Source organism: Palaemon carinicauda, chromosome 28, assembly GCF_036898095.1.
Source record: "Palaemon carinicauda isolate YSFRI2023 chromosome 28, ASM3689809v2, whole genome shotgun sequence".
NCBI lineage: Eukaryota > Metazoa > Arthropoda > Malacostraca > Decapoda > Palaemonidae > Palaemon > Palaemon carinicauda.
This window is the reverse complement of record NC_090752.1, coordinates 60910103-60922602: the sequence shown is the minus strand read 5'-3', so window position 1 is coordinate 60922602 and position 12500 is coordinate 60910103. Positions and strand designations below refer to the sequence as shown.

The following is a 12500-nucleotide window of genomic DNA, read 5'->3' as shown; positions in this document are numbered from 1 at the left end:
TCATAAATAAATATAAATATTTTCTTCAACTGTAGTTCTTTATTAAAATATTTAATCGAAGACGGTCCGAATTAGAAAGATTTAATTAGGTTCAGTAAACTATAAACTCTTGCATTCTGGACTAAATAATTGATGTTCGTTATTACTTTAATTAAAATATTAGTCCAGCCTCCAAACAGTGACTACCTAGACTTCTAATATAAACAAATTATTTTGACTCAAAAATACATTGTTACATAACTTCGAAAGAATTGAAGTGTCACTGCCTCAGACCCAAAAGAGTCCTATCCTTTAGTTAGGAGAACTGCATCTTGGCAGTTTATGACTTTTGAAATAAAAATATTGATTGTTTGTACATCAAATGCCCCGTTGGAGGAAAACTATAAAATTTATGAAAGCATTAAGTATCTTGACCAATTCTATTTACATTTGTTGCTATAAATAAACTTGGCAGATTAAATCATCTATCACAGATTAACAGCACGTTCCTAAAACAGGGAACTTGTTCGACCAATTTTAGACCTTTACCTTAGATAGGTCTAGATACCCCGTTGCCACCCTCATTAACATTGAAGTCTTATCCCTTTAGAATAGATGGATATTGGATGTAAAGCATTTTAGCCCCATGCCATGACCAAAGAGGCATTCAACATTGAAATGCTATCGAGATTCAAGCAATTGCACAACACAAAAAAACAACGAGTAAAGCAACATTGACAAAGAAACAGCAATGGAGGTAAGGTAGGGCCAAGTTGAAAAGTATGTAATTAAGGGAGGGTAAAGGGTTAATAAGCAAAGGGCTAAATGGATGCTAAAAATGTATTAGCAATGCCTACAGTATACCAAAAGGGTTGCACTGAAGACACTATCCCACTATGGGAGAAGGTGTACAAACATACAATGCAGCTCCAACTTCTTGCACTTATTCTCAATTCTATATACTGTATTCGAACAATACTTGTACCGAATTTGACCAAAGCTTCACCGTCTTCAGCCAATATATTACTGTATGCCTAAAATACGTTATAGTATTCGAAAATACTTTACTGTATTCCTACAATACTAATACCGTAATCGACCAGTGCTTTGCCATATCCAACCTATGCTCTACCATATACGAGCTACCATACATGACCCACCATATCTACCCAACCATATCCGCCTTATGCATTATCGTAATTGACCAATGCTTTACCATGTCCACTATGCTTCACCGTATATGCTCAACATGTCTGCCTAACCATATCCGACTTACGCTTTACCATATTAGACCGGTGCTTTACAGTATTCAACATGGGCTTTAACGTATTTGACCAGGGCTTTAATGTATTCAACCGGTGCTTTACCGTATCCGGTTAGTGCTTAACCGCATCCAGTCAGTGAGTGCTTTACTGTAACCAGTTAGTGCTTTACAGTACATGCCTCGCCATATCTGCCATATGCTTTACCGTATTCGACCAGTGCTTTACCGTTTTCGACTGGTGCTTTACTATATCCAGTTAGTGCTTTACCGTACATGCCTCAACATATCTACCCAACCATATCTGCCCTATGCTTTATCGTATTCGGCCAGTGCTTTACTGTATCCAGTTAGAGCTTTACTGTATCCAGCTAAGAGCTTTACCGTACATGCCTCAACATATCTACCCTATGCTTTACCGTATTCGGCCAGTGCTTTACTGTATCCAGTTAAGAGCGTTACTGTATCCAGTTAAGAGCTTTACCGTACATGCCTCAACATATCTACCCTATGCTTTACCGTATTCGGCCAGTGCTTTACTGTATCCAGTTAGAGCTTTACTGTATCCAGCTAAGAGCTTTACCGTACATGCCTCAACATATCTACCCAACCATATCTGCCCTATGCTTTACCGTATTTGACCAGTGCTTTACTGTATCCAGTTAGAGCTTTACTGTATCCAGCTAAGAGCTTTACCGTACATGCCTCAACATATCTACCCAACCATATCTGCCCTATGCTTTACCGTATTTGACCAGTGCTTTACTGTATCCAGTTAGAGCTTTACTGTATCCAGTTAAGAGCTTTACCGTACATGCTTCAACATATCTACCCAACCATATCTGCCCTATGCTTTACCGTATTTGACCAGTGCTTTACTGTATCCAGTTAGAGCTTTACTGTATCCAGTTAAGAGCTTTACCGTACATGCCTCAACATATCTACCCAACCATATCTGCCCTATGCTTTACCATATTCGACCAGTGCTTTACTGTATCCAGTTAGAGCTTTACTGTATCCAGTTAAGAGCTTTACCGTACATGCCTCAACATATCTGCCCTATGCTTTACTGTATTCGACCAGTGCTTTACTGTATTCGACCAGTGCTTTACTGTATCCAGTTAGAGCTTTACTGTATCCAGCTAAGAGCTTTACCGTACATGCCTCAACATATCTACCTAACCATATCTGCCCTATGCTTTACCGTATTCGACCAGTGCTTTACTGTATCCAGTTAGAGCTTTACTGTATCCAGTTAGTGCTTTACCGCATCCAGTTAAGAGCTTTACCGTACATCCTCAACATATCTACCCAACCATATCTGCCCTATGCTTTACTGTATTCGGCCAGTGCTTTACTGTATCCAGTTAGAGCTTTACTGTATCCAGCTAAGATCTTTACCGTACATGCCTCAACATATCTACTCAACCATATCTGCCCTATGCTTTACCGTATTCGACCAGTGCTTTACTGTATCCAGTTAGTGCTTTACTGTATCCAGTTAATGCTTTACTGTATCCAGTTAAGAGCTTTACTGTATCCAGTTAGTGCTTTACCGCATCCAGTTAGTGCTTTACCGCATCCAGTTAAGAGCTTTACCGTACATACCTCAACATATCTACTCAATCATACCTGCCCTATGCTTTACCGTATTCGACCAGTGCTTTACTGTATTCCAGTTAGAGCTTTACTGTATCCAGTTAGTGCTTTACTGTATCCAGTTAAGAGCTTTACCGTACATGCCTCAACATATCTACTCAACCATATCTGCCCTATGCTTTACCGTATTCGACCAGTGCTTTACTGTATCCAGTTAGTGCTTTACTGTATCCAGTTAATGCTTTACTGTATCCAGTTAAGAGCTTTACTGTATCCAGTTAAGAGCTTTACTGTATCCAGTTAGTGCTTTACCGCATCCAGTTAGTGCTTTACCGCATCCAGTTAAGAGCTTTACCGTACATACCTCAACATATCTACTCAATCATACCTGCCCTATGCTTTACCGTATTCGACCAGTGCTTTACTGTATCCAGTTAGAGCTTTACTGTATCCAGTTAGTGCTTTACTGTATCCAGTTAAGAGCTTTACCGTACATGCCTCAACATATCTACTCAACCATACCTGACCTATGCTTTACCGTATTCGACCAGTGCTTTACTGTATCCAGTTAGTGCTTTACTGTATCCAGTTAGTGCTTTAATTGTATCCAGTTAGTGCTTTACTTGTATCCAGTTAGTGCTTTACTGTATCCAGTTAAAAGCTTTACCGTACATGCCTCAACATATCTGCCCTATGCTTTACTGTATTCGACCAGTGCTTTACTGTATCCAGTTAGTGCTTTACTGTATCCAGTTAGTGCTTTACTGTATCCAGTTAAGAGCTTCACCGTACATGCCTCAACATATCTACCCAACCATATCTGCCCTATGCTTTACCATATTCGACCAGTGCTTTACTGTATCCAGTTAGTGCTTTACTTGTATCCAGTTAGTGCTTTACTTGTATCCAGTTAGTGCTTTACTTGTATCCAGTTAGTGCTTTACTGTATCCAGTTAAGAGCTTTACCGTACATCCCTCAACATATCTACTCAACCATACCTGCCCTATGCTTTACCGTATTCGACCAGTGCTTTACTGTATCCAGTTAGTGCTTTACTGTATCCAGTTAGTGCTTTACTTGTATCCAGTTAGTGCTTTACTGAATCAAGTTAAAAGCTTTACCGAACATGCCTCAACATATCTGCCCTATGCTTTACCGTATTCGACCAGTGCTTTACTGTATCCAGTTAGTGCTTTACTGTATCCAGTTAGTGCTTTACTGTATCCAGTTAAGAGCTTTACCATACATGCCTCAACATATCTACCCAACCATATCTGCCCATGCTTTACCGTATTCGACCAGTGCTTTACTGTATCCAGTTAGAGCTTTACTGTATCCAGCTAAGAGCTTTACCGTACATGCCTCAACATATCTACCCAACCATATCTGCCCTATGCTTTACCGTATTCGACCAGTGCTTTACTGTATCCAGTTAGAGCTTTACTGTATCCAGTTAAGAGCTTTACCGTACATGCCTCAACATATCTACCCAACCATATATGCCCTATGCTTTACCATATTCGACCAGTGCTTTACTGTATCCAGTTAAGAGCTTTACCGTACATGCCTCAACATATCTACCCAATCATATCTGCCCTATGCTTTACCGTATTCGACCAGTGCTTTACTGTATCCAGTTAGTGCTTTACTGTATCCAGTTAGTGCTTTACTGTATCCAGTTAGTGCTTTACTGTATCCAGTTAGTGCTTTACTGTATCCAGTTAGTGCTTTACTGTATCCAGTTAAGAGCTTCACCATACATGCCTCAACATATCTACCCAACCATATCTGTCCTATGCTTTACCGTATTCGACCAGTGCTTTACTGTATCCAGTTAGAGCTTTACTGTATCCAGTCAAGAGCTTTACCGTACATGCCTCAACTTATCTACCCAACCATATTTGCCCTATGCTTTACCGTATTCGGCCAGTGCTTTACTGTATCCAGTTAATACTTAACTGTATCCAGTCAGTGCTTTACTGTATCCAGTTAATACTTAACTGTATCCAGTCAGTGCTTTACTGTATCCAGTCAAGAGCTTTACCGTACATGCCTCAACATATATGCCTCAACATATATACCCAACCATATTTGCCCTATGCTTTACCGTATTCGGCCAGTGCTTTACTGTATCCAGTTAATACTTAACTGTATCCAGTTAGTGCTTTACTGTATCCAGTCAAGAGCTTTACCGTACATGCCAAAACATATATACCCATCCATATCTGTCCTCTGCTTTACCGTAATCGACCAGTGCTTTACTGTATCCAGTTAGAGCTTTACTGTATCCAGTTAAGAGCTTTACCGTACATGCCTCAACATATCTACCCAACCACATCTGTCCTATGCTTTACCGTAATCGACCAGTGCTTTACTGTATCCAGTTAGAGCTTTACTATAGCCAGTCAAGAGCTTTACCGTACATGACTCAACATATCTACCCAACCATATCTGCCCTATGCTTTACCGTATTCGACCAGTGCTTTACTTTATCCAGTTAGAGCTTTACTGCATCCAGTCAAGAGCTTTACCGTACATGCCCCAACATATCTACCCAATCATATCTGCCCTGTGCTTTACCGTATTCGGCCAGTGCTTTACTATATCCAGTTAGAGCTTTACTGTATCCATTTAAGAGCTTTACCATACATGCCTCACCATACCTACCCAACCATATCTGCCTTGTGCTTTACCATATTCGACCAGTGCTTTACTGTATTTGGCCAGGGGTTTACCATATCTGGCTAGTGCTTTACTGTATTCGGCCAGGACTTCACCATATCTGGCTAGCGCCTTACCCTATGCGGCCGGCGCCTTACCCTATGCGGCCGGCGCCTTACCCTATGCGGCCGGCGCCTTACCCTATGCGGCCGGCGCCTTACCCTATGCGGCCGGCGCCTTACCCTATGCGGCCGGCGCCTTACCCTATGCGGCCGGCGCCTTACCCTATGCGGCCGGCGCCTTACCCTATGCGGCCGGCGCCTTACCCTATGCGGCCGGCGCCTTACCCTATGCGGCCGGCGCCTTACCCTATGCGGCCGGCGCCTTACCCTATGCGGCCGGCGCCTTACCCTATGCGGCCGGCGCCTTACCCTATGCGCCCGGCGCCTTACCCTATGCGCCCGGCGCCTTACCCTATGCGGCCGGCGCCTTACCCTATGCGGCCGGCGCCTTACCCTATGCGCCCGGCGCCTTACCCTATGCGCCCGGCGCCTTACCCTATGCGCCCGGCGCCTTACCCTATTCGCCCGGCGCCTTACCCTATTCGCCCGGCGCCTTACCCTATTCGCCCGGCGCCTTACCCTATTCGCCCGGCGCCTTACCGTATTCGCCCGGCGCCTTACCGTATTCGCCCAGTGCTTCACCGTATTTGACCGGTGCTTTACTGTATTCGCCCAGGGCTGTTCCCTATTCGGCCAGGGCTGTTCCCTATTCGGCCGGGGCTTTTCCCTATTTGGCCAGGGCTTTTCCCTATTCGGCCAGGGCTTTTCCCTATTCGGCCAGGGCTTTTCCCTATTCGGCCAAGGCTTTTCCCTATTCGGCCAGGGCTTCGCCGTATCCGGCCAGGGCTTTTCCGTATCCGGCCAGTGCTTTACCGTATCTACCAAACCCTATCCGCCCTAAGCTTTACCGCATTCGACCGGTGCTTTACTGTATCCAGTTAGAGCTTTACTGTATCCAGTTAAGAGCTTTACCGTACATGCCCCACCATATCTACCTAACCATATCTGCCTTATGCTTTGCCGTATTCTACTAGGGCTTTACCGTATTCGACCGGTGCTTTACTGTATCCAGTTTGTGCTTTACAGTACATGCCTCACCACATCTGCCCTATGCTTTACCGTATTCGTCCACTGCTTTATCGTATCCAGTTAGTGCTTTACAGTACATGCCTCACCACATCTGCCCTAGGCTTTACCGTATTCGTCCACTGCTTTATCGTATCCAGTTAGTGCTTTACAGTACATGCCTCACCACATCTGCCCTAGGCTTTACCGTATTCGTCCACTGCTTTATCGTATCCAGTTAGTGCTTTACAGTACATGCCTCACCACATCTGCCCTAGGCTTTACCGTATTCGTCCACTGCTTTATCGTATCCAGTTAGTGCTTTACAGTACATGCCTCACCATGTTTACCCAATCATATCTGCCCTATGCTTTACCGTATCCCTTTAAAGAACTAACAGTCACTTTAAAAGTCTCTTCAAATGTGCCCTTTCGAGAAAAGTTGTAGGCTCAATATAATCCTTCGCCTTTCCAAACACAGGAAATTTGTACCATTGTTCTTTATAACATTGCCACAGTGTTTAAATTGATAAATTATCATAAATTTCTATAACTTATAAAATGTTAATGAAACTATGTATGTCTAGAAACTATCCACTTTAAAAAGAAATTTTAAAAAAACTCATGAATAAAAAGAATTATATTAAAGTTTTGAACTGTGATGGGTTGAAGTCTTAAAACCAATTTAAATTAGCAACGAACTCTATCGTTTACGGATTTAAAAGCCAAACTGACCAATACCACAAAAACTAGAGGGGCATTCAGTAGTGCTCAGACCTCCGCCGAGGCAGATTATTTCTCGATCTTGACCTTCGACCTTAACATGTGATAATTGGTGTAGATTTTCATACACTCAAATATGAACGAAGTTTGAAGTCTGTGACAACGGTGTCCAAACTTATGGTTGATTACATGAATTGAGCACCATTCCTAGCTTTTTACATAAGTTAATCCCTGCAAGTTTCATCGCTCTACGATTAAAATTGTGTCCAGGAAGCTGTTCACAAATAAACACATACGCACAAATAGAGGCCAAAACATAACCTCCTTCCAACTTCGTTGGCGGAGGTAATTACATTAGTCAGCATTACATGCAATTAGTAAAAGCGTGGTTGAATACAAAAAGTTACCATACAGTATATACAAAATCGTCCCTGATTTGAAAAATCAATCTGAATTTCTCTGAAAATATATACGGTTCTAATCCGTATTTCAGTAAAATACAGGCGACCGTAATTTTTAAACTACTTTCTTAATATCTTTTACGGGTTATTGACCGTAATATCAGTCCTTTACGTCAAAATATCTTAAAAACTGTAAATGCCGGGTAACATTTATTCCAGGATTTTTACCTTTATGACAAATTTTTAACAGTATATTATCACATTTCCCCATAGGAATTTCTGTAAAACACCGAGGTGACATTGTAATGTTATATTAGCTAGTAAGCTATTAAGCTTTAGCAGTGGTTTGGCTACTAACTTCCAAGTAAAATAATTGTTTACAATATGAACGAAAACTCATTATAGGGACTAAGAAACCCCTATAGTAATTTCTATACATACATTGATATGACATTTTAATTTATTTCATTAGCTAATAAACTTTAGCAGTGGTCTGGCTACTAATTTCAAAGTACAATCCTTTACAATATGAATGAAGGCTAGAGACTTGGTATACTAAATTAAGACTAACCACCCATAAAAAGAACGATAAATCTCGTGTCACAAAAATTAGAATTAAAATGGACAAACCTTGCTCCTCGGGGTGTAAATCTAGGCACCCTAAAAACTTCAATATGTACCACATTCAAATCTCAGCTCAACGTATTGTAATGCTTTAGATGTTAGGGCTTTCAAGAGAAAACTGAAGACTTATCATTATTTTTGTTATTATGTTACAACCCTAGTTAGAAAAGTAAGATGCTGTAAGCCCAAGGGCTTCAACAGAGCTAGAAATATAGAATATATCTTGCAACGCATATTTATAAAACTTGAAAAATTAGAATCTCATTGTGTCGTCACCCATACTAATAAGTATTCTAGTATTCAAACTAATACGGATTAGTTTCTGGTTTTTGCTGCGCCGTGGCTAGCTTCGCTCGCATACATTATCTCTTGCTCCTCTGGTTTGACACTGGTTTTAGCTCAGGCGTGGCTAGCTTCACTCTTAGACATTATCTCATTGCTGCTCTGGTTTGACACTGCTTTTGCTCAGCCGTGGCTAGCTTTGCTTGCAAACTATCTCATTGCTCCTCTGGTTTGACACTGAGTTTTTGCTCCGCCGTGGCTAGCTTCGCTCGCTAACTATCTCATTGCTCCTCTGGTTTGACACTGGTTTTGCTCAACCGTGGCTAGCTTCGCTCGCAAACTATCTCATTGCTCCTCTGGTTTGACACTGGTTTTTGCTCAACCGTGGCTAGCTTCGCTCGCTAACTGTCTCATTGCTCCTCTGGTTTAACACTGGTTTTTGCTCAGCCGTGGCTAGCTTCACTCGCAGACATCTCATTGCTGCTCTGGTTTGACACTGGTTTTTGCTCAGCCGTGGCTAGCTATGGCCGCAAACTACCTCATTGCTCCTCTGGTTTGACACTGGGTTTTTGCTCCGCCGTGGCTAGCTTCGCTCGCTAACTATCTCATTGCTCCTCTGGGTTGACACTGGTTTTTGTTCAGGCATGGCTAGCTTCGCTCGCTAACTATCTCATTGCTCCTCTGGTTTGACACTGGTTTTTGATCCACCGTGGCTAGCTTCACTCGCTAACATTATCCGATTGGCCCTGACTTGACAAGTGGTAAATATCGCTCTATACGCATTAGCCGAGTGGGCGAGTATTTTGGAGGAAATATATTTGTGAACCAACTATTCACACACTACCAATAAACTTATTCACAAGTTTTAATCAGGTTACACCTAACTAGTTTTTCTCATTCCAGTGTAACATGCTGGTTATACAGTTAAAGTCTGATATTCAAACATTCTTAGAAATACACTTGAGAAAATCAACAGATTTAGATTTACATTGGGGTCAGTACACTTGAAATTACTTTACTTCAGATTCACTTTTAATAGTAATAGAGTCGATATACTTAAAAACTACTTTACCCACAGAAGTTCCAATCATTTAGGAAGTTACTAATTTGTCTGATGAGGGTTTTTAAGTAAATTAAACTTTTGACCGATCAAGTTAAAGCTTGATCTGGATGCCACTGCACAGGCTCTTCCACTTCAACGCTGAAATCTGAACCCGGAGCAGCAGGAAATTTTCCCCCGACTGAAATTCCCCCCAGAAAAATTAGCCTAGGATCGATTTTCCCCCAGGAAAAGCAGCCCGGGCTGTTATGCCCCCAGAGGGAATTTCAGCCCTAAGATATTTTCCCCCACCCTCCCTTACAGAGAAACTTTTGATGAATTAATCAACGGTAAGTTTGACAAAATATTAGGAATATCTATATACAATGTTACGCAACGTTACTAACATTACGATGCCATTGCTAACGTTAGCAATGCTACGACAATATTAACGTGTATTTTAAAGCATTTTTCCATAAACCCTTTACACAAAATATGAAAAAGTACAAAAGGGTACAGAACCTAACAAACCCACCTAACCTAACCTAGAAGTTCCCAGGTCACAACCCCTAGCCGGGGCAAGCAGCCTGACCCCCTTCCCAGGTGAACCCCAAGCCGGGGGCAAGCCCCCAGACACCCTTCCCAGGTCAACCCTAAGCCGGGGGCAAGCCCCCAGACACCCTTCCCAGGTCACAACCCCTAGCCGGGGGCAATCCCTCAGACCCTTCCCAGGTCACAAACTTGTACTAGCAAGAGGTAATGTTGAACTGCGCACTCTAAAAACATTTAAATTAAAGAAATTAATGACATTTATGACCCGGTGTAATGGTCTGTTTTTTCCCCTGGTCCGAAATAATGATTACCTCCAAGCAAAGAGGGAATCTTGGTCCAGAGGGAGGAATATCCAGGGACAAAGTTCCCCCTTGGGGATATATATCCTAGGCCCTATTTCCGGGGGGGGGGGGAGAATTTCGGACGGGGGGGAGAGGGAAACAGACCATTACACCGGATCTTGTCAAAAGATTTCCAAGACTTACTGCATCTGTTAAACTTCTACATGGTAATTGGTCATTCTACCACGTCCGCGAAATAAATACACCGGTAAATTCAATTAAAGGATTTTTTCAACAAAATGAAAAATCCAAAATATATAAAAACGAGATTTGTAGCTTTAGATTATCACATGAAAATTTGATTATCTTAATGATCCCTGATCCTTAATTGGATATTTTCACTAAGTTTCATAATCTAAACACAAATAATGCCACTTACAGTATTATAATTACTTGCTAAGCTATAACCCTAGGTGGAAAAGCAGGATGTTATAACCCCAAGGGCTCCAACAGGGAAAATGCCCCAGTGAGGAAAGGAAACAAGGAAAAATAAGGTATTTCAATAACAGTAACATTAAAATAAATATTTCCTATATAAACTACAAAAAACAACTAAACAAGAGAAACAGAAACAAGATAGAACAGTGTGCCCGAGTGTACCCTAATAATTTATACCAAATTAAAATTCTATAACAGGAGCAAAAACAAATTTAATCGGTGCTCAGCCTTTTCTACCAAATTATCCATATCTAGAAAATTAAATTATTCCCGAGAATAGATAAGACTTTCAAAATTAAATCTTAGCTATTCTGCGGGAATAATTTATGAATAAAAAATGACTTTCAGAAAATGATTTACCCTAAAACAAAGTTTAAGAATCCATTATGTAAAAAATCTCAAGTCTATCGGTATGGGAAATTATAGGATATATTTTAGTTGCAAAGCTTAAACTTAACCTTCCAATGAAAAAATAAGTCATTAAGTTCAGAATTGACTTTAAAAAGTCTTGATAACGAACCTATTTAAGTATGGAATGAGGAATTCTTTCTTATATACCAGAACACTTAGAAAAAAAAAACTTGATTTTATTCGGAAATTCTCCGTAAAAATGTACTGGTCTCAACCGTATGGCGACCGTAATTTTACCTTTATCATCATCTTTTACCGGTTTGTGACCGTAATTTCGCCCTTTTAAGTCATTATATCCGATTTTAAAATTAAAATTTCTGGAATAAATGTTTCCAGACATTTACCGCTTTTTAATACCAATTTTTAACAGTGAACGTTTAAATTATTTACACGGAACCTTTAAAGATATTCAATGTTACTCAATATACCTTCGTTTTTTTCAACCGGCTTACCTTAAACCTTCGATGTAGATGGAAGACAGAAAAGAGAATAGCACTGTACACTTTGACTTCAATGTCCAAACTGAGCTGACATCCAACGATTGACGACTAAAGCTCAAGGAATGACTAGGAATATCTCCCAGCCAATAAGAATCTTCCATTTTCCTAAACCAGTTGTGATTGGTTGGACGTCTATGAAAAGTAATTCCCATTGGCTGAAAGGCAGGGGGGATCTTTTTCAAAGGATATTCTAATAAGAACGGAAACTCGGGAGACTTTATCAATAGAATTGTGGAATGATCTTCCTAATCGGGTAGTTGAATCGGTAGAACTTCAAAAGTTCAAACTTGCAGCAAATGTTTTTGTATGTTGAACGGGCTGACATAAATCTTTTTATAGTTTATATATGAAATATCTGTTTTGATGTTGTTACTGTTTTTAGAATAATTTATCAATAGCTAATTATTTCTCATATCGTTTATCTATGTCCTTATTTCCTTTCCTCACTGTGCTATTTTTCCCTGTTGGAGCCCTTGGGCTTAGAGCATCTTGCTTTTTCCAAATAGGGTTGTAGCTTAGCTAATAATAATAATAATAATAATAATAATAATAATAATAATAA

At 40.7% G+C, this 12500-nt stretch overlaps 1 long non-coding RNA gene across 1 annotated transcript in view; it reads right to left on the bottom strand.

The window, feature by feature from the left end:
- The window catches only part of LOC137622068 (uncharacterized), a 17526-nt gene extending 5549 nt beyond the window's left edge, over window positions 1-11977 (bottom strand). The window contains exon 1 of the long non-coding RNA XR_011040342.1: window positions 11891-11977. This is a non-coding gene — a long non-coding RNA (uncharacterized lncRNA). The remainder of the gene's footprint in view (window positions 1-11890) is intronic.
- Between the last annotated feature and the right edge of the window lie 523 nt (window positions 11978-12500).